At 34.3% G+C, this 24,639-nt stretch overlaps 1 pseudogene; it reads left to right on the forward strand.

Moving 5' to 3' along the window:
- The window catches only part of LOC107871716, a 45,822-nt pseudogene extending 23,867 nt beyond the window's left edge, over nucleotides 1–21,955 (forward strand).
- The last annotated feature ends 2,684 nt before the right edge of the window (nucleotides 21,956–24,639 follow it).

Genomic DNA, 24,639 nt, shown 5'->3' on the forward strand with positions numbered 1-24,639 from the left:
TTGGCCTAAGATAGGGCGAAGAACGAATCAGATCTTAAATAGAGTGTGTTTTTCTATTGATTAATTTAAATATAATTGTAAGGTATCATACTCCGCACGGCAATATAATATATCAATATAATATACATTTAGGAGTCGTTTAGTGTGAGATATAAGGTATAATAATCACAAAATAAAAAAAATATTTTATTTTACATTGAGTTGCAAGTATTAGGTAGTTTCAGAATTATATATATGATGAGATTAGGGGTGGGCATTTTGTTTGTTTGATTTGCTTGTTTAATACCGGTTTGATTTTTTAATTTTTGAATTGACGAAAATGATAACCGTAATCAAACCAAAATAATTTCGATTCAATTCAATTTCAATAAATTTGGTTCAGTTATTTCAAATTTTTATTTCAACTTTGAAGAATAAAGTAGTGAGTCTTTATTTGTCATGATCGGACATTTAAAATTGGTGATATTTTTTTGAAAAAGATAATTTTTTTCAAACCTATTTTTCATTTTCAAAGATAAATAACTCAACATGGATGAAATGAAATGAAATAACGAAAAAATATTACTTATACTGAATATATAGAATAAAATTATATATATATATAATTTATTTATATAATAAAACATATATATTATTTATATAATTTTGGTTTTTCGGTTCAACCAATTTTTTTTTTTGAAAAATAAAAACCAAATCGTTTTAACCGAATTTCTAAAATTTAAAACCAAAACCAATCCGAAAAATCAAAACCAAAATTAAATTTTCTCTAAGAAGACAAGGAGAAGATCCGAAATCAAAGTTTCAATTGTTTGCGAGATATTCGAAATCAGAGGTTAGTTTCTTTAGCTTCTACTGTAAACTCGATACTTTTTTCATTTGCAAAGGTCCCCACTCGATCAATTTGAAGCCAAAGATTCTGGTTATGTGTGTGTTGACATCCAATTTTGACCACCCGATACTCTTTTTAGGCCATAGTTTTGTCAAAATATATCATTAATTTTAAATATTAGTAAATTTTAAATATTAATATTTATTTTACACATTATTCTTGTATCAAACAAATATTGACGTGTCACATTCATGATTTAAAAAATATGCAAAGTATTTTATTACTTTTATTATCATTTTTTACAATTTATCAATTTAAATGTAATATTTTTGCGTAATTGGCTAATATTTTATTTAGTATTCACATTCGTAAATTACTAATATATTGTCTATTATTATTATTATTATTATTATTATTATCATTTTTATCATTATTATTATCGAAAATTTTAAATTTTATATTCATTATTTATAGGTGTTTATTTCGAATTACTGTTATTGTTGATTTTAAAGTAATATATTATGTGTTGTATTTTTATTTACATAATTTATTCATAACTAACCTGAGAATAATTATATTATTTATTTTACTATTATTATTGTATTAATCCGCAACCTTAGTCAATTTAATCTAATTTATTTATTTGCTAGTCTAATTTTGCCAATTTATAATAATTTTAGCCTAATTTTATCCAATTTATTACAATCGTAGCCCAAATTATGTTCAATTAAACTCAATTTCAAATTCCACTCAATTTTTTAACCAAATTCTTAATCTTTAGATCTCAGCCGCTGATCAACATTGATCCAACGTCTGGGTTAAAACTCTTGCCTTCTTTCCTTTTAAAACACCAAAACCCTAATTCATTCTTTCCTTTTTTTTAAAAAATGAATTATTATTATTATTAAACTATTATTATTAATAAAATTTTATTTTAGATTACGTAACATTAATTTTATAGCGTAATTTATTTTTATATCGATTCTTATTATTTTTCTCGTTATTATTATTATTATTATTATTATTATTATGTTATTATTATATTTATAGCAACCTAAACTCAATTCGATTTTTCTAATTTTATTCAACTTCTAGTCATTTTGATATTCAATTTGTGTCAATTCTAGTCTAAATCAGTTTCAATTTGATCAAATTGAAAATCTCCAATGCAAATTACTTGAATTTGACTACCTTTGTAATTTAATCCCAACCATGATCAATGGTCGGGATTACATCAACTTCTTGCCCTTTTAATATATAACTTAATTTCTAAACACAATTTAACTCATCTCCTCAATTTTAATCTCAGTTGTTCATCATATTTTATCAACGACCAATATTAAATCAACTTTCATTATTTTTTGACCTCACGATACCTCTCTTAGGCTGCTATTTTAGAAAAATTATTAATTTTAAATATTGATATTTTCTATGCCTTACTTTGATATCAAATAAATATTAACGTGTTGCATTCATGATTTGAAAATATATAATTTATCTTTATATTATTATTTTTTACCTTATATAATATTTTACATAATTTTGCTAATATTTATTAAATCATTTTCTCAAATGTCCATAATTTACAAACATTGTCTATTATTATTATTATTATTATTATTATTATTATTATTATTATTATTATTATTATTATTATTACTACTACTACTACTACGTCTTTCCTACATTTATTAAATAGCAGCCTAAGTCAATTCAATTTGCCCAACTTATGTAATTTCTAGCCTCATTCTTATTCAATTAATATTAATTTTAGTAAGAATTGATATCAATTTTGACCTCAAATTAAAATTCAATTATTGATTTATTTTTAAATTATTATTACATTATTTTAATCTCAGCCGTTGATTAAAATTAATCCAACGGCTGATATCAAGTCACTTTTTCCTCCCTTCTTAAACAAAAAACCAACCCTAAATGTCTCACCCTCAAAACAAAACAGCTGTTCCACAGCCCTGTCTCCTTTCTCACCGAAAAATAACCACCATATCAAGCCGCCTCCGTCCCCGCCCTCCACCATTCGATGGAACCAAACATTAAGCCACCGCCTTTTTTCACCGATGACTTCACCAAATGGTCGCCGCTCAACCAACAAACCCCCATAACAACCGTTGCTTCCACCGTCGGTGAATCCAAGCCAGCCGTACCGCCGCCAAGACAATGTCGAAGCTCCGTTGGCAAACCCAACAGACTCGCGACTCATTTACAAATAGACTGTCCATAGAATGTATTAAAGGTGGAGCTCTCCGATCTTTTCAGTTGTATAAATATTAGTTTCTCTGTTACACTAAATAAAATTATGCAAAGTTTGGTATGCGTCAGTACTTTGAATGTACTGGCATGCAAAGTGAGGTAGACTGAAATGTATGGGTTCATATGCATGAACAATACTGACTGCATAACATGAAATGTAACTGAATGAAAGTACATGCATGAATACGTAAACTATAATTGAGTCGTGATAATACTGGATACTGAGTCTAAATACTGATTAACTGATATCTGAGTCAACTGATACTGAATTACTGATAACTGAGAGACTGTATCTGACAGTCCTGAATATGGACTACTTCTAAGGATCATACCCTTTACTGACAGGTGAGTCCTCATCTATGAGTTCACTTGGTGCTGAATCTTACTCCCAACTGAATAGACCCTGGACTAATTTCTAAATTGTTCTAAGCTGGACTGAACTGTTACTGATCATACTGTTTAACTGAACTGAACTGAGTTCACTGAGTTCCGTGGGCTGATGGAATACTACTGAATTCCGTTAACTGATTGAGTACTACTGAGTATCCCTGATCTTTATAACTGACCAAATTTTACAGATCGTGATATGGTTGAATACTATTCTGTAACTGACACTGGCTCTAGGCATACAGCTAAATTGTCGGGTATTAAATACCCCCAGGACTCAATAGCAAGAAAAGTAAATCACTGCATGACTGTAGTGGCAGAATGGTACTAGCTTACTAACAATACATTCACTTAGGCATTTCTGTCAAACACTTGATATACATTGGGCATGTGCAAGATTAAATTCACATAATAGCATGTTATGCTTGGGCTAGTCAATTCACATAGGCATTTTGACAAACACTTGAGAAGAATGAGTATTTCACATTTCAATACACATGTAGTACTATCATGAATTCTATATTCAACTTGTAACTCAAGAGTTTAACATGAAGTTCACAAAGTTTAATTCACAATTAACTAGTTTGCATGAAACTTGGGACAAATCATAGAGTTAGATCACCATGAACATCATAATCATGAATACATTCAAGATCCAACAAGAACTCCATGAAATCAATTAACTTAAATTTTAAAAGAGTTTCGTGGACTTAAAGGGTGAAAGAATACCCTTGGATGAACACTTCACATAACTTAGTGCCTGAATTTTGAAAGATTGGTGGTGGTTTCTTGAGTTCTTGATTTGAAATTGATCCCCCTAGGGTTTCTGTTTTTGAGAAATTTGAGAATAATGAACAAATTTAGCCTCTAAAGGGGCTTAATCTCGTGTTTTAAGGACTAATAAATATGGGAAAAAGACCTTATTACCCCTGAGTACCTGGCTTTTAATGACTGAAAACTGAACTATTGACACGAAGACCGATGTGTCGCGTCATTGTTATCGACGCAATGGCCAACGTGCCGCGTCGAGTCCGCGTCGGTTCACTGGAAATTGCCACTGAGACCCAAGGAAAATATTGATTGATGCAATTGCCGCCGTACCTCGCCAAAATTGCATCGATATAGTGTTTTGGATTCCCAAACGTGGTTCAAACGAGGTCCAAAAAATACGAAACTCATTCGGGAATACCTACTGACATTCCTGATCATGAATTAACCTAAAGATTGACATTTTAAGGTCATAGAGGTCGTGAACTAGAGTTTCCAACTTATGAAGGCCAAAATGACACCAAGTTTAAATACTGTTGGGTACTATGTAGTTTTGATGATTGACAAACTGACACATGAATCAAACTTGTTACTTGAATTGTTCCACACATAGGAAAGCAGATTTCCAGTTTCACTGATAGATGCAGACAAGATTGCTTAAAGACAAGAACGACTAAGCAAGCCTAATTCTGATATACTCAAGCTACTGATCATGTGGGGAATATAACAAGTTGAATTTGATTCAAACACTTAATGATAAGGGAAAGTAATTTAAGTGGTAAAAAGAGTCCTACGTGAAGAAGGAGTTCCACTTCTAAGTATATCTTGAAGAGTCCTATGTGTGGGAGGAGAAAGATTCTGATAAATAAACATGTGCTGATTTAAAAGAGTTGGAGTTTTACTACAACACTAAGGAAACAAGAGTTGGAATTAAAGAAAGAGTTTCACTTGAAGTATAACTCTATGCAATGAGAGTTATAATTAAAGGAGGAGTTTGAAATAAAGAATGACTCTTTGAAGATCTATGCTTAAATAGAATATGCACCAGTCATAATAATTCACATACTTAAAAAAACAAAAAAGCTCAATCGACATATTGACTTCACAAAGTGTTACTCAATCACTGAAGAAACACGTTGAAGAACCTGGTCCTCAGTACAGAATCCAGCTAAGAGTTTTAGCATTGATTTTTAGAGTTGTTCATTGTGTTTGAGATATTCATGTAATATTAGTTTTAGTGTGTTATAAGCTGAATTAGGAGCTAATCTTCGATTTTGGGAAAACTCAGACACTTTGGAAACACATACCTTGGGAGGGGTGTGTGTAGTTAGGAATTAGAGTTTATAATTCCAAGTCATTGAGTTATAGGGATTAGAGTTTATAATTCCTAGTTGTTGAGTTATAGGAATTAGAGTTTATAATTCCTATTTGTTGGTTATAAGAGTTTTGTAATCAGTCGTTGTTGAGGCTCAGAGTTTTTTAGTGAAGTTGGGGTTAAATCTTGTAGAGGTGCAGGTCATGGTTTTTTACACCTTTTGAGCCGGGTGTTTTCCACATAAAAATCATTGTGTTCTTTACTTTTTGTTTACTGCTTCCTTGAAACACGTCAGTGGAACACGTCAGCCAACACGTTCCATCGATAAGCAAAAGTTAGGCAAAAATAAGAAAATCAGTAGGGCATGAATTATTAACAAGTGGTATCAGAGCGGGTTATCTTGTGAAGGATAACACATTAAGATAAGATCCAAGATGAATTCTATACCACCTACTGGATACTACGAAGGACAAGACATCAATAGGCCTCCGTTGTTCAAGGAACAATACTACTTAGGATGGAAAGAAAGGATGAAAGATTTTCTTCAGGCTGTGGACTACGAACTATGGAATATAATTATCGATAGACCTCAATACCCCATAAACAAGGATATTGAAAAGAAGGAAGTATTAAAGGACAAGAACGAGTATGATGAGGCTGACTTTAAGATGCTTGGAAAGAATGCTAAAGCCAAGTATATTCTTACTTGTGGACTTGGAATAGATGAATACAATAGGATCTCAGGTTGTACCTCTGCAAAACAAATTTGGGATACTCTTGTGGATAGATATGAGAAGAATATGGAGAACTTAAAAATAATGAGGGAACGAAGGATAAGTCACCAGCATTAAAGGCGTCTGACAAAGAAGAATCAGATATGGATGATAAAAAGCTTGTTAAGAACTTTAAAAAATAATTTAAGAAAGACAAACGTCAGAACAAGAAAGGAACAAGTAGAAGGTGTTGTTCCAATGATAAGTCTCATGGTGGTTGCTTCAAGTGTGAGAAGATAGATCACATGATCAAAGATTGTCCAAGCTGGGAAATAGAATAGAGAAAGGAAATGGTTGAAAAAGAATTGAAAGAAAAAAAATCAAAAAGAGGGAAGATTTATGTTATATTTGTGGTAACCTTGGACATCCAACCACTGAATGTTCAGTTGCTGCCAAAAGCAGATCTAGCAGTCTAAATTTGGCAAATAAACTATCTCAGCCAAGAAAAGGATAAGTAAACCTGGTCAGAGAAACCGGTCACGTAACCTGTTGCCTGTATGGCTAGAAGAAATCTGATTCATCCATTTACTCATAAGAAAGGACCCAAGCTTGTCTGGGTGCCTAAATTTAACCCCTAATTTGTTTTGCAGGTGAGAGTGAAAGGAGGAAAACAAAATTTGTACATGGATAAAGCTTGCTCAAAGGCATAAGACTAGAAGAAAATAAAGTTTCTTTCACTCACCACATTTAAGGGGGGAATGGATCATTTGAAAGATAGCCAGATTTGTAGTGGTCGTGTAAAGGGGAAGTAAGGGAGGTTTTAAAAAAATAAAAAAAGAGGATGATTGTGAAACTGATGTGCATGCACAGGAAAATGTCATACCACCTGTTTCAACTATTGTACAGACTGAGGGCATATTGACAAGGGGAACATGTTGTACCACCTGGTTCAACTGTTGTACAGATTGAGGGCATATTGACAAGGGGAACAACAAATCAAGAAATTCATGCATCAATAACACCAACACAAGCTGATGATAATTTTGTTGGTAATTCATAAGAAATGGTGTTGTCACAAGAATCTTGAGATATCTCATGGGAATCAATGGCTTAAGACTATGTGGATGCCTAAATTTATGTGGGCTATAAAAATGTTGATTATGTGGATTACTTAATTGATTGAAAATGCACCACTATCACTAAGTAGATAGCATTTGAAAAGAATAGGTTAGACTTGGGGATGATTAAAATTGCATGAACTCCCCTCAATGATTGACTAGAATAAATATTTTTCTTTTTGATCTTATTAGCTAAAAATTTATTCTATTCAGTCTTGCACATTTAGTTGTGTGTCCCAATTCTAGATTTTTGACTTTTCTAACCTAATTTTGCATTAGATTGTGCAGAAAAATAGGTATAAGCAAGCAATTATGACCACAAAGTTTTTCTTATCAGGTATGTTCTACACTAACATAAGAATAGGTTGTCTAAGTTGAAATAGTTGAGCACACCTGTTCAATTCCATACACTTCATCCTCTCCTTGTCTTATAAAGCTGACGAATTGGTTGACCAAACTTTCTTTGATTCTCTCCAAATAGTTGTGCACAAATATGTTAATCCCACACCAGAAATTCCTTCTTCTCTCTCAACCAAAATATCAGTTGTGTACCATGGATTTTCCAAGCTTGATCATCAATCACATACGGCATAAGTTTTCTAAGAAATGAAAAGGAATATGATCTCTCTTTTAGTTCCTAATTGTTTTTTTTGGATTTCTCAGTCCTAGTTCAGGTTGACTTAGAAAACAATAATAGATGTTCTTGCATAGGTGAATCATGTTGCTCTACCAGTTTTAATAAGGAGGGCTAACACAAAAAAATAATTAAAAAATAATTTGGCTAAAAAAATACCAGAACTTAAAGCTGCACAAGACAGTCATGAAGTGGAATAAGTGGCCCTTCAGGCTTGGATCATGACTTTGAAGCTTGACCTTGATTAAGTGAGGGATGAAAATATTGAAGTCATTCGTCAATTGACACAGTTGATATCACATGTTCCTCCTTTCTCTTCACTATTTGTATCCTTAGCCATGTCCCACTTTTATACCATATTTTTTTGATTAATGCTCAGTTGTTTTGCTTTGTTCAGTACTAGCTTCGGTTAATGTGGAACATGCTCTGTCAGTTAAATAGAATGGTTATCTTTGATAAATTGACTCATTTTTGCTCTCTTTAATACATTACTATGTTGGCTAGAGTCTTTGTCTGATCGTTTTGGTGATAGCCCCAGTGGCCATGGATAGCATAACAAATCACTTTGCCTAGTATATTACTGCATTGAAATGGTTTTTCGATGATGCCAAAAGGAGGAAGATAATAAGGTTGTGCAATGTTTATAACCCATTGACTAACTTGTTTCATTCTAGTGTTTTATACTTTAGTGCCTACAGGTGAAGATGGTTGAATTCACAAGACAAGAGGTTTGTCATCATCAAAAGGGGTAATTTATTGGGTACTATGTAGTTTTGATGATTGACAAATTGACACATAAATGAAACATGTTACTTGAGTTAGTCCATGCATAGGAAAGTAGATTTCCAATTTCACTGATACATGCAGACAAGATTGCTTAAAGATAAGAACGAATAAGCAAGCCTAATTCTGATACACTCAAGCTACTGATCATATGGGGAATATAACAAGTTAAATTTGATTCAAACACTTAATGATAAGGGAAAGCAATTTGAGTGGAAAAAGGAGTCCTACGTGAAGAAGGAGTTTCACTTCTGAGTATATCTTGAAGAGTCCTACGTGTGGGAGGAGAAAGATTCTGATAAATAAATATGTGTTGATTTAAAAGAGTTGGAGTTTTACTACAACACTAAGGAAACAAGAGTTGGAATTAAAGAAAGAGTCTCACTTAAAGTAGAACTCTATGCAATGAGAGTTCTAATTAAAGGAGGAGTTCAAAATAAAGAATGACTCTTTGAAGATTTATGCTTAAATAAAAGATGCACCAGTCAGAATAATTCACGCACTTAAAAAAGCAGAAAAGCTCAATCGACAGATTGACTTCATGAAGTGCTACTCAATCACTGAAGAAACACGTTGAAGAACTTGGTCCTCAGTACAGAATTCAGCTAAGAGTTTTAGCATTGATTTTTAGCGTTGTTCATTGTGTTTGAGCTATTCATGTAATATTAGTTTCAGTGTGTTATAAACTGAATTAGGAGCTAATTTTCGAGTTTGGGAAAACTTACACTTTGGGAACACATACCTTGGGAGGGGTGTGTGTAGTTAGGAATTAAAGTTTATAATTCCTAGTCATTGAGTTATAGGGATTAGAGTTTATAATTCCTAGTTGTTGAGTTATAGAAATTAGAGTTTATAATTCCTATTTGTTGGTTACAAGAGTTTTGTAATCAGTCGTTGTTGAGGCTCAGAGTATTTTAGTAAATTTTGGGTTAAATCCTGTAGAGGTGCAGTTCATGATTTTTTACACCTTTTGAGTTGGGTGTTTTCCACGTAAAAATCATTGTGTTCTTTACTTTTTGTTTACTGCTTCCTTGAAACACGTCAGGCAACACGTTCCATCGATAAGCAAAAGTTAGGCGAAAATAAGAAAATCAGTAGGGCACGAATTCTTAACAAATACTTAGCTAAAATTTTCTAAGTTTGGGACCCCTTAGCAAGCTTAAAAGACTGAGTTGAGCTTAGGATTTTGCGGGGTCTTACAATATCTACCCCTTGGGAATATTCATTCTCGAATGAGACTGATTAAATTGAGAATGCTGATAGACTTGATTTAGACACTGGACATGCACAACTGAAGCATGATTCCATGACTGAAATTACTGATTTACTCAATTATCATACTGAACATGCATATCTGATGCATGAGTACACAGCTGAACATGATTCATGAATGTATGAATGTGATTGCTGATAAGTTGAGTTTATATATACTGAACATGCATGTCTGATACTTGAGTACATGACTGAATTGATTCTTGAATGCATGACTGGGTATGCAACGTTAATTGATACTACATTGGTAGCTATATCTGAATATAAGACTGAGTAATTCAAAGGAAAACTGTTACCTTGGGCTGAGTCTGAGTTTGCAGAGAAGAGGTGAGGATACTTGGTCCGCATATTTGGCTCTTCCTCCCAAGTAGCTCCCTTAACGGACTGATTTCGCTAAAGAACTTTGACTAGAAGGACTTATTTGTTCCTCAGTCTGCGACTCTGATAATCAAGAATTTTGACTGGGATCTCTTCATAAGTGGGGCTATTCTGAATATCTATTCCCTCTATAGGAATTACGACTGTTGGGTCACCTATGCATTTCTTAAGTAAGGAGACATGGAACACTGGATGCACTGAAGCTAAGTCTGAAGGCAACTCAAGCTCGTAAGTTACCTTTCCGAAATGGCTGAGAATTCGGTAAGGACCGACATATCGGGGACTGAGTTTCCCTTTTTTGCCAAACCTCTTCACTCCGTTCATAGGAGAGATTTTCAAATACATAAAATCACTAATCTCGAACTTGAGATCCTTTCTGCGTATCTGTGTACGATTTCTGTCAGCTCTGAGCTATCTTAAGCCTTTTCCTGATCAACTGAACTTTTTCTAAGGTATCAAATATCAAGTTAGGACCTACCACTGCGGCTTCACCCACTTCTAACCAACCAATGAAAAATCTATATCTCCTCCCATAAAGCACCTTAAATGGAGCCATCTAAATTCTGGAATTATAGATGTTGTTATATGCGAATTCAATCAAAGGCAAGTGGTCATCCCAACTATATTTAAAGTCTATCACACACGTTCGCAGCCTATCTTCTAAAGTCTGAATGGTTCTTTCTTCTTGACCATCTGTATGAGGATGAAAGATTGTACTGAGGTAAACTCAGGTACCAAGACCCTTTTGGAATGCCTTCCAGAAATGAGAGGTGAAATGGGTACCTCTATCTGAGATAATGGACAATAAAACACCATACAATCTAACCAACTCCCTAATATAAAGTTTGGCATAATCCTCGGTTGAATAAGAGGTATGGACTAGTAGAAAATTAGATAATTTGGTCATCCTGTCTACAATGACCCAAACTGAATTATACTGACGACAGGTACGGGGCAAACCCGTCACAAAGTCCATGTTTACTTCTTCCCATTTCCAGGTGGGAATGTTGAACTCCTGCATGGACCCACTAGGCTTCTGATGCTCAATCTTAACCTGCTGACATGTTGATCACCTATCCGCAAACTCTTCAATGTCTCTCTTCTTCCCACTCTACCAAAAGATCTCCTGTAAATCACGGTACATCTTAGTGGCCCTGGATGAATGCAGTAGTGCACACCATGCGCTTCTACGAGAATTCACTGCCTCAAGTCATCTACACCTGGAACACATAGCCGACCCTAGCAGCGCAAAACACCATCTCCCTCTTAGGAGAAAACCTCTACCTTTTAATCTCTGACTGATTTCTTTAGCTTAGCTAGACTAGGATCCCTATCCTACTTTTCCTTTACCTCGGAAACTAGGGATGATTCTGAACTACTTTACACCCATACACTGCCTTCTAATGAATTAACTAAGAGAACACCTAGTCGGGCAAACTGATGAACTTCTTGAACTAACTTCTTCTTACCATCCTCCACATGAGCAACACTACCCATGGACATCCTACTGAGAACACCAGCCACTACATTGGCTTTACCCGAATGATACAGTACACTTATGTCATAGTCTTTCAATAACTCCAACCATGTTCTTTGATAGAGGTTTAGGTCTTTCTGAGAAAACACATACTGCAGGCTCTTATGGTCTGTGAACAAATCAACGTGAACACCATACAAATAGTGCCTCCAAATCTTTAAGGCAAAAGCTACTGCTGCTAACTCAAGATCATGAGTAGGATAATTCTTTTCATGGGGTTTAAGCTGTCTAGAGGCGTAGGCTATGACCTTGACTCTCTGTATCAAAATACACCCTAAACCAACTCTGGAAGCATCACAATACATAACAAAGTTGTCTGAATAATCTGGCAGGGTCAAAACTGGAGCTATAGTGAGTCGAGTCTTCAACTTCTAAAAACTCCTCTTATAAGAATCTGACCACTAGAATTTGACTTTATTCTGAGTCAATCTGGACATAGAGGATGCAATATATGAAAATCCCTCAACATGCCGTCGGTAATAGCCAGCCAAGCCTAAGAAACTCCTGATATCTAATGAAGAGATGGGTTTAGGCCAGTTTCTCACTGCTTCAGTATTTTTGAAGATCAACTCTAATGCCACCATCGGAAACAATATGGCCAAGGAAGGCTACTTACCTTAGCCAAAATTCGTACTTATTGAATTTGGCTAATAGCTGATGGTTTCTGAGAGTTTGCAATACTATTCTGAGATTTTCTACATGATCATGCTCACTGCGGGAGTAGACAAGAATGTCATCTATGAAGACTATGATAAACATGTCTAATTACTACTTGAACACATGATTTATCAAGTCTAGAAAGGATGCATGGGCATTGGTAAGACCAAAGGACATGACTAAGAATTTGAAGTAACCATACCGAGTTATGAAAGTTGTCTTCGGGATGTCACATTCTCTGACTCTGAGCTGATGATAGCCTGATCTGAGGTTTATCTTATAAAATTAACTGGCACCCTGAAGTTGGTCAAATAAGTCATCGATTCTAGGAAGTGAATACTTGTTCTTGACCATGACTTTATTTAGTTGATGGTAGTCAATACACATTCTGAGAGAACCATCTTTCTTACGCATGAATAAAACTAGTGTGCCCCATGGGGATATACTGGGTCTGATAAATCCCTTTTCTAGGAGATATTTTAATTGTTCTTTTAATTCTCTGAGTTCTGCTAGAGCCATTTTGTATGGCGGAATAGATATGGATTGAGTATCTGGAAGAAGGTCTATTCCGAAGTTAATTTTCCTTTCGGGAGAAACTCCGAGGAGATCTTTGGGAAACACATCTGGGAATTCACAAGCTACTGACACTGATTCAAGAGTAGGGGTTTCTGAACTAGAGTCCTGGACTTGAACGAGATGATAGACACATCCTTTAGATATCATTTTTCTTTCTCGAAGGTAAGAAACAAACTGACCCCTAAGATATGAAGTACTACCCCTCCACTCTAGGATGGGTTCATTCGAAAACTAAAGTTGGACAATTCTATTTTTGCAGTCGATTAAGGCATAGCAGGAATGAAGCCAATCCATGCCAAGAATGACATCAAAATTAGTCATCTCTAATTCGACTAAGTCTGCTGAAGTGACTTTCTGAGATATTATAATTGGACAGTTCCTGTATACCCATCAGTCTATGATAGAGTTACCCACTGGGATAGAGACTGAGAAAGGCTCTGCTAGGATTTTGGGATTAACTTCAAAGTCGACAGCTATATATAGAGTTACAAAGAATAAAGAAGCTCTTAGATCTAGCAAAGCATAAACATATAAATGATAAACTTATAACATACCAGTGACCATATCAGAAGAACTTTCCTGATCCTATCGAGATTGAAGAGCATAGAGTCTATTTGGGTGCTGCCTACTAGTGGCACTGGATGCAGCACCCTACTAATTTGGGTGACCAGACTGAGCTGGGGACGGTTATACTGACCCTGAGAACCTGACTGGGGACAATATCTGACTCTATGGACTAGCTTGCCACACTCAAAACACTTATCACTGCCCACTCTACAGATACCCTGGTGGTTTTTGTCATATTTCTGACAAAGGGGATTGGTTCGGGCGCTGCTGATACTACCTTGTGGTTTAGGGCCTGGTGTCCTATCTCTATTACCATCTCTGAATTTCAGCACTGGAGCACTGGTTGAGGACGAAGCTGGAACTGAGGATTTCGAGCAGAACTAAGAACGATTCCCACTTTCTAACTTAGGTTGAGCGAAGTTGAAACTACCTATTCTTGCTTTTTTGTTCTCCCTCTTCTTCTCCCTATTCTCATCCTCCTCTATCTACTGAGCATGGACCATGAGCCTGGATATGTCCATCTTCTTAATTAACATTGCGGTCCTACACTCTTTGACCATACTATTAGACATGCCAGACACATGCTTACTCATCTTCGATCTGCTATCTGCTACCACATAAAGAGCGTATCTGGAAATTTGAGTAAACTTAAGAGAATACTCTTTTACTATCATGTTGCCCTACTTTAGATTTATAAACTCCAAAACCTTCATTTTCCCCAACTCCAATGGAAAGAACTTATCCAGAAAAGCAGTGGCAAACTCCTCCCATTCTATGGGCCCTACATCTGCATCCCTTTCTGCTTTCTACTGTTTAAACCATGAGTGGGACATATCCTGCAAATGATATGCGGCTAACTCAGCGCTCTCAATAGCAGTCACTCCCATAATATCTTTAACTTTCTACGCCTGATCAAGAAACTCCTAAAGATCCTCATCTGACTTAGACCCAGTAAAAAATAGAGGGTTCATTCGGGTGATATCCAGAATCCTGGCAGCAGTAGTATTGGCCACTGGGTTGGCCGGAATACCAGCTGGATATTTATTCTAGGATACCATAAAATGAGCTACGGTGGTGAAAGCTGCTCTAAATTCAGCGTGGGAGACATATTCATCCAGAGGATCTGACTAGGGTTTTAGATGGTCTCCTATTCCTATTCCCTTAGTCCTCTTTGAAGGCATATTCTGTAAAAAAAAAAAGAGAAATTTGGATTAGACAAGGAGTTTAACTGGAGCTCATGCTCAGTAGCACGACATGAATACTAAAAAAAGGGAAATTTCTCCTAAAACACCTCGCAGCCTCCTGTCCATAAGTGTGGTGCCCTACACACCTATGCACAAGACTCTACTATATATGGCTTTCAGACTTCCTAGGACTCTGTTGAATCTTGGGCTTTGATACTAAGTTTGTAATGCCCCGAGTCTGTACCCCGAAGCTACACGATACTCATAATCCCGAAGGACCACAAGCTAATCCATGACTGGTACCTACTGCAATAGCTAAATAATAATGCTGTAAATATACAGAAATTAGGCAAAAACTTTCCATAAGGTTCAATACTGAAATAAAATTGAATACAATATAATAATACCAAAACTGAAACCTCCATCTGAAAATACTCTAGTCTGGAAAGCCTCTAAACTGTTTGAAATAGGGAGTTGATGGAATAAGTCCCCAACTAACCTCGAACTACTAAAATAACTAAAATGATGAAGTAATAATCATGTCCTCGAACTATGAGGACTCATGACCAACTCTGACTGCTGAAAATCTATAACTGTTAGGGACGATCGGGAGCCCGTGCATCTGAACCTATGATATAAAACATCATAGCGCAAAATAAAGGTATGCATCAGTACTTTGAATGTATAGGTACACAAAGTGAGGTAGGCTAAAATGTATGGGTTCATATGCATGAACAATACTGACTGAATTACATAAAATATAACTGAATGAGAGTACATGCATGAATATGTAAACTATAATTGAGATTGTGATAACACTATTTACTGAGTCTGAATACTGATTAACTGATATCTGAGTTTACTGATACTGAATTACTGATAACTGAGTGACTACATCTGACAGTCCTAAATATGGAACTATGCTGAGTTTCGTACTGAGCTGAGTGACTGTATCTGACAGTCCTGAATATGTAGAACTGAACTGAGTTCTATACTGAAATTAGAACTGAATATGTAGAACTGAACTGAGTTCTATACTGAAATTGGAACTGAGACTGAGACTGTGGTAGGTAATCATCTAACCGACATGCCCCTCTCTGAACTGATTAGGGTCCAACCTGTAACCCCAATTCGAAGGGTGTCCATACTGTGCCACAGGTAAAGATAAGTTGATTCACCCTCATCTGGCAGATGCTCTGAACGAGAATGGTGGTATCCTCAACTGGCAGGTAGATCCACCCATCAACCCTCAACTGGCAGGTTGATGTCTCAACCTATTCTGGCTACGTAGTTCTGGAACACAAGGAATGCTTCTAAGGATCACACCCTCTACTGGAAGGTGAGTCCCCATCATTGGGTTCACTCGGTGCTGAATCCTACTCCCAACTGAATAGACCCTGAATTGATTTCTAAATTGTTCTAAGCTAGACTGAACTATTACTGATCGTACTATTTAACTGAATTAAACTGAGTTCACTGAGTTCCGTGGACTGACGGAATACTATTGAATTCTGTTAACTGACTGAGTATTACTGAGTTTCTCTAAGTTTTGTAATTGACTGAATTTTACTGATCGTGACATGGCTGAATACTATTCTGTAACTGACACTGGCTCTAGGAATACAGCTAAATTATCGAGTATTAAATATCCCCAAGACTCAATAGCATGAAAAATAAATCATTGTATAACTGTAGTGGCAGAATGGTACTAGCTTACTAATAATACATTCACTTAGGCATTTCTGTCAAACACTTGATATACATTGGGCATGTGCAAGATTAAATTCACATAATAGCATGTTATGCTTGGGCTAGTCAATTCATATAGGCATTTTGACAAACACTTGAGAAGCATGGGTATTTCACATATCAATACACATGTAGTGCTATCATGAATTCTACATTCAACTTACAACTCAAGGGTTTAACATGAAGTTCACAAAGTTCAATTCACAATTAACTAGTTTGCATGAAACTTGGGACAAATCATGGAGTTAGATCACTATTAACATCATAATCATGAATGCATTCAAGATCCATCAAGAAATCCATAAAATCAATCAACTTAAATTTTAAAAGAGTTTCTTGGAATCCAAGGGTGAAAGGATACCCTTGGATGAACACTTCACATATCTTAGTTCCTGAATTCTGAAAGATTTATGGTAGTTTCTTGAGTTCTTGATTTGAAATTGATCCCCTAGGGTTTCTGTTCTTGAGAAATTTGAGAATAATGAATGAATTTAGCCTCTAAAGGGGCTTAATCTCCTGTTTTAGGGGCTGATAAACATGGAAAAAAGACCCTATCGCCCCTGAGGACATGGTTTCTTAATGACTAAAAACTGAACTGTCGATGCGTATACCGATGCACCGCGTTATTGGCATCAATGCAATAGCCAACACGCCGTGTCAAGTCCATGTTGGTTCACTGGAAATTGCCACTGGGAGCCAAGGAAAATATTGATCTACACGATGGCCGATGCACCACATCAATATCGCGTTGATAAACTATTTTGGATTCTCAAACATAGTTCAAACGAGGTCCAAAAAATACAAAACTCATCCGGGAATACCTACTGATATTCCTAATCATGAATTACCCTAAAGAATGATATTTTAAGGTCATAGAGGTCGTGTAGTAGAGTTGCCAACTTATGAAGGCCAAAATGACACTAAGTTTGAATACTTTGCTAAAATTTTCTAAGTTTAGGACCCCCTAGCAAGCTTAAAAGACTGAGTTGAGCTTAGGATTTTGCGGGGTTTTACGTTAAGCTAGTAATGTAGTTGACTTGTAGGACTAACAAGTGCTTTATTGTTCATTACTGTCAAGTTAATTTGTATTTAAGTTAGTAATATGGTTCACTGGTAGGACTATGAAGTGCATTATTGTCAAGTCATATTAAGTACTCCATTTCAATTTGTTTGTCTGGTTTAACTTGGAACGGAGTTTAACAAAGTAAAGAACATTTTGAAATCTTGTGATCTTAAATTAAAACTGTATATAATGATCAAGTGTAGTATTTCAAAATGTGTACTAGTGACTTCAAAATGATCAGTGTACTCACTTGAGAAGTGGATGAGTGATTTAAAAATAATTTGGTGTAAATACATGAAAGGTGAACTTGAAAATGATTAAGTATAATGACTTGAAATGTGAATTAGTTATTTGAAAATGATTGTGTAGTGATTGGAAATGTGTAATAGTGACTTGAAAATGGTTAAGTGTATCGACTTGAAATGTGAATTAGTTACTTGAAAATGGTCAAGTGTAGTCACTTGAAATGTGTACTAGTGAGTTGAAAATGATTAAGTGTAGTGACTTGAAAATGGTTAAGTATAGTGACTTGAAATGTCAATTAGCTATTTGAAAATAGTTTGAGTGTAGTGACTTGAAATGTATACTAGTGACTTGAAAATGATTAAGTGTAGTTACTTGACATTGCAATCCTGTGACTTGAAAACGGTTAAGTGTAGTTACTTGAAATTGTGAACTTGTGACTTGAGAATGGTTAAGTGTAGTCACTTGAAATGTATACTAATAACTTGAGAATAATAAAATATAGGAACTTGAAAATGATTACGTGTAGTGACTTGAAATGTGAATTAGTTAATTGAAAATAGTTAAGTGCAGTGATTTAAAATGTGTACTAGTGACTTGAAAATGTTATAAGTGTAGTGACTTGCAATGTGAAATAGTTATTTGAAAATGATTAAGTATAGTGACTTGGTGTGTGTATTAATGACTTGAAAATGGTTAAGTGTAGTTACTTGAAATGTGAATTAGTTATTTAAAAATGGTTAAGTGTAGTCATTTAAAATTGTGAACTTGTGACTTGAAAATGATTAAGCATAGTTACTTGAAATGTATACTTGTGACTTTAAAATGGTTAAGTGTAGTGACTTGAAAAGTATACTAGTGACTTTAAAATGATTAAGTGTAGTCATTTGAAATTGTGAACTTGTGACTTAAAAAAGATTAAGTGTAGTTACTTGAAATGTATACTTGTGATTTTAAAATGGTTAAGTGTATTCACTTGAAATGTGAACTAAGTTACTTGAAATTATGAACTTGTGACTTGAAAATAATTAAATGTAGTGTCTTGAAATGTATACTAGTGACTTTAAAATGATTAAGTGTAGTGACTTGAAATGGGTACTAGTGACTTGAAAATGATTAAGTAAAGTGACTTGAAATGTGAATTAGTTACTTGGAAGTGGTTAAGTATAGAGACTTGAAATGAATGATTAAGTGTAGTGACTTGAAAATGATTAAGTATGGTTATTTGAAATGTGAAGTAGTTACTTGAAAATGGTTAAGTATAATTATTTGAAATGTGAAGTAGTTACTTGAAAATGGTTAAGTATAGTGACTTGAAATGTGAATTAATTATTTGAAAATGATTAAGTATAGTGATTTGAAATGTGTACTAGTGACTTGAAAATGGTTAAGTGTAGTGACTTGAAATGTGAACTAGTTACTTGAAAATGGTCAAGTTTAGTGACTTGAAATGTGCACTAGTGACTTGAAATGTCAATTAGCTATTTGAAAATGGTTTGAGTGTAGTGACTTGAAATATGTACTAGTCACAATAATCTTGAAAATCAACTTTGAGTTTATGATTCTTTATATGCTAATATATACATGTTTATATTTGTTAATTGTTATGATTTTATTTGATACTATAATGTCAACTTTGTCAAAAGAAATTGATGAGATGATTAAGTCTTAGGTTGATGCTTCAAATGCTGATTTGTATTCTCAGATACAGAACGAGCGACACAAAAATAAGAGGATGAGAAAGGAATTGGACTTGCTGATGAAGAATGTATACAAGAAATCATCTTCAAATGATAAATTTCCATCTCAAGAAGACAACCAAGCTTATGTGGATGACAGTGATGATGACTTTGACGACGTAAATGAAAGTGATTCTAATCCTGATAACATGGATGAAACTGATTCTGACCCTGATAGTTGGTTATTTTATTGAGGATTCAAGTTTGAAATATTTTGTTTTGGACCATTTAAGAAATATACATTATTGATGTGGATGTTATGAATTATGTTTTTTTGTTAGCTGTAATGGTTTACATTAGACTTGTATTGAATAATGTTTTTGAGAATTATTGAAGGTTTTGAATAATCTTTTGACTAATTGTGAAATATTTTTAGTAATTTATGTGTAATTATTACTTGGAAATTTCCATGAGGATGCTCATGAAAAACTTCTTGAGAAAACTTATTCTTGCGGATTTACTTGGGGCATTTCATATGAATTTTCTTCCGAAATACTTTCATAAATATCCACAAGAAATTTTCTTTTGTTAATTAGGAATTTACACCTCTAAACTTTCTTCGGATTTACTTGGGAATCATTGTGGAGAATAATTTGTCAATTTTTTTGTGAAAATCCACAGGTAAAATCCTTTTTTTATGAAATTTTACCAAATAATTCATGCAAAATTTTGATAGTTAATTGCAAATAACGTACCTGCGGATTTATTTTCGCAGTTAAATGTACTTGCGAATTTATTTTTGCAGCTAAATTACCTAGGAATTTTATAAATCCGCAGGTAATAATCACCTACGAAGATATTTCCTTTGTATTCTAATTGGTAAGAAAATCCGCAGGTAATCAAATTACTTGGGGATTTTACTACATTATCCCTATGAAAATCACCAGGTAATAAGCACTTTTCTTGTAGTGAGACTTCTTGAATTGGATTGTCTTTTTGTTTTGTCTTGGTTGGTTACAAATGTCTAATATCACCCCCTATTTATATTTCTGTAGGGATAATTCTAGAAAATCTTCTACATAATTCTACAAGAAAAATATAATGAACTTTATCTTCTACCACAAAACTAGAATATCTAGAATAATTCTACAAGATATTTGTTCATGACACTATACTAAGACATTTTACAAGAACCTATAATATTTCATCACCATACTATTCTAGAAACTAAAATAGAGAACTATGATATTCATTCTTCCAAAAAAATTCACTTTACATAATTTTCACACCTGAAACTAGATCTTGCTTTGTAGCAATTGCACTTCTAATTTTGTTGTCCGCAGAGAAAATAATTGAAGAGTCATATTCTAACCAACATCTTCTGCATTCTCGTTACCATTTTACAATCCTTCCGATTTTGTATTGGAATGTACTTTTTCTTCATTTGCTTTATCTTTTGTTGGTATGCAGATTGTTCCTTCTTGATCTGGAAAAGGTGCTTGGCGAAGCATTTCTAGAAACTTTGTTGTGACAAGAACTCCTACGCAAGTGGCCAGTCATGCCCAAAAATATTTCATACGCTCTCTCGTCTTGTTTCCATTGCTTCAATGAGTCCACTGACCATTCCACTTCATCCTTCTCCGTTTCCACACACCCCCACTTTCACTTTACCAAATAAACCAAGAATCTTGAACAAGTGGAGGATGATGAACTATAGAGTTCTTTAAAAAGTTTGGGTTTTCATTCAAGAAACCGGTTTAATGTCTGTTTAATTGGTTTAATAGGAAGTGTGGGGAAAACCACTATAAAGACTATATCAGCATCGGCTTTGGAAACTATTGGAACTGTTTATTATAACCCAGGGAACTGAAACAATGAGATTGGGGTTGCATTATTGCTTATTGGGATGTCAAGGGGTGTGGGGTTTTGAAGATGGGGATGAGCAAGAAAGGAGAAATCTTGTAGCTTTCTAGGTTGTGCAGGCTAGATGTAAGGGTGATTCTGAATGTGAGTGCTGCACATTTGGAAAATTTCGCGAACTTGGAGGAGGTTTGCATGGCGAAAGGGGAGACTTTGAAAGACGCAATGTCAGGGGATGTGTGTGTATTGAATGGTGATGATCCTCTAGTCATGAGCATGCTAGTTCCGGTTGGAGTTGAGAAGGTGCCTTTCTTGTTTTCAATTGTTCTTTATATATTATTCTTTATGATCAAGCTTCATTTTGGTCGATAGTAGAATTAGCTACCCGTTTCTGAACGACCTAATACTCCGGTTTCTATTTATTTGTTCTACTTTTTCAAAAAAAAAATCTTTTTATTTGACAATTCTTTAATTTTAACATTTCACGTGACACCGTTTAAGACCACGAGATTAAAAGAAGATATTTTGATTCATTATATGAATGAAGTAATCAAGTGCAAACATGACGTGCACCTAGTTGTTAGTACCTGCCTGATACCTCCGGGAGACCATATCTGTTGTATCTCTCCAACTCTTCATGAATCTAAAACACATACACCACCCTCCTCAGTCACTCATCACGTTCATATGTTTTCACTCAGACACTCATCACGTCCATATGTTTAGTTACATACATTTATTAAGGGGTCATTTGGTGTGAGATATAAGGTATAATAATTTTTGAATAAAATTCAGGAGTACTTTATCCTGAGGCGAATCCAGAATTTGGACTCTCTGAATGTCAAGTAAACTGATGGATTAAATTGAAGAAGCAGCAAGAAGATCGATGGGTTGGCAGAATCGATTTTGGGAGAAGATGAACGGATAAGTTGTTTTTTTAAAAAAAAAAAAGAAACTAATGAGAGACAGGAAGAGAATTCAACTTATGCAGTCAAATCTCTCTATAACAGTCCCTCATTATAACGACATTTCACTAAAGCGATCTTCTTCATAACCAATTTTTCATGTTATATTTTACTTTTCTGTAACGGCATTCTGCTTATAATAGCAATGACATTATTATAGTGGTACCTCTGTGTAAAAATTACATTTCTATAAGATGATACTCAAATAATATGTAATATTAATACTTATATAAAATATATTATGTACTGTATAAATAAAATCTTAAAATATTTATGGTAATCATCATCAAATTGAGCAAAATTATAAGCTTTTTTAAGTTTTTCAACCGTTGTATTTTTAGGATAACATAACTTAATGGTTAAAAGTTTCGTTATTCTCATGAGAAATCACTTGGGGGTAGAGATTCACACAATCACTAGGGGTAAAGATTCACACAATCACAACATAAAAAGAAATAATTTTTCATATTTTTATTTATAATAGTTAAATGATATTTAGACATTAAATATCATTATACATACATAACAACATTTCTATATCTCTTAATTCTATATTATTTAAATACTAATTAATAAAAAATAAAAGAAAAGTCAAAGTCTATTAAATTAAATAAGTCAAAATAATTGTTAATTAATAATAAATCAACAATACGAAGTATTAAAATAAGTAAAAAGAATATGCGCTGTGTTGGATGCAATTGAGAAAACAAAATTTCCAAAACTCTTGCTGCCATGTGAGTTCGAAACTAGGCCCTATAGGTGAAAGGCCCACCCATTTCCACCGCCAAGAAGACATTTTTGTTCTTAAGGTGGCAACCATTAATATTTATAAGTTCTATATGTAGAAGTTTCCATCGAAGTTTACGGGTGGTATGGTACCGTCACGGGCCTTAATAGATTCGCTCCTGATTTTATCCTTGTTGAAGGTATTAGTTAGTCCCGAGATTATTTGTTCCACCATTCATACCACAGTGATGGGATAACTTATCCCATGCACATGGTGGGATAACATATCCCGGGATAGCTAATTCCTGAATATTTAATTTTAAAATAACTTGTTCCCAACCAAACGACCCCGAGATTAGAGAAAAAATGCAACCTTGTTCTTTTTCATTCTAAAAAAACAACATGGGTTGCACATCTGCTAATCTTTTAGGGGTCGTTTGGTACAGTGTATTAAAAATATAATGCATGCATTAATTTTTGTGTGTTAGTATTACCTTGTTTGGTATTATTTTTTAAACTATGCATAACTAATACTTATACTAATTATACACTCTATTTTGTATTGAGGTGTGTATTAATAATACACATTATTTTATATGTATTAGTTGCACAAGACTTTGAACACATGTATATGTATTAGTTTGTTAAATGACATTATTATCCCCAAAATTATTTTCCTTCTTTTTTTCCACCATACCACTGGATTATAGCAAAAACCTTTAGCAGTCGACCCTATTTTCAGACGTCAACTTGGTCAGAAGCTTGATGCTGTTAGTTTCTACCTAGAGCGCAAGTTTGGTTCCCTATTCCTTTCCCACTATATCACCATTTCAGAGTTGCTTCTTTCGGATCTATAATTCTCACAATCTCTATTGCTTTTTCTCATCATTACCACCTCTTTATCTCCATGTCTGAAGTTGTGGTTAATAGTGATTGAGTTAGCAATTTGAAGTGGAGGATCGAAGCTGCTGCTAGTTTCATTTTTGTCTTAAAAACAAATCGTACAAGGGTTTAAGAAAGGGTAATTCGGTAAACGAGTATTTTTAAAAAAAAATTATATAAAATAAATATTATCTTTAATACACCAAATCAAACAATGTGCAAAATTAATGTATGTGTAACTGATAGCAGCATTACTAATATTTGCATTAATAAGGGAAAAGACATCGGTTCCATCCCAAACTATACCCGAAAAGTCGAAGCCACACCTAAACTATACTAGTGACCTATTACACACCTAAACTATAAAAAAGTGAAACTATTTACACCCTATTAGGCTACCACCACTTGCATGCGGTGTAGTTTTTTACACGCACTTCCGCGTCAGCACCACGTCAGTAAAAAGTATCACTTTTTTATAGTTAA

Source organism: Capsicum annuum, chromosome 5 (genome assembly GCF_002878395.1).
Source record: "Capsicum annuum cultivar UCD-10X-F1 chromosome 5, UCD10Xv1.1, whole genome shotgun sequence".
NCBI lineage: Eukaryota > Viridiplantae > Streptophyta > Magnoliopsida > Solanales > Solanaceae > Capsicum > Capsicum annuum.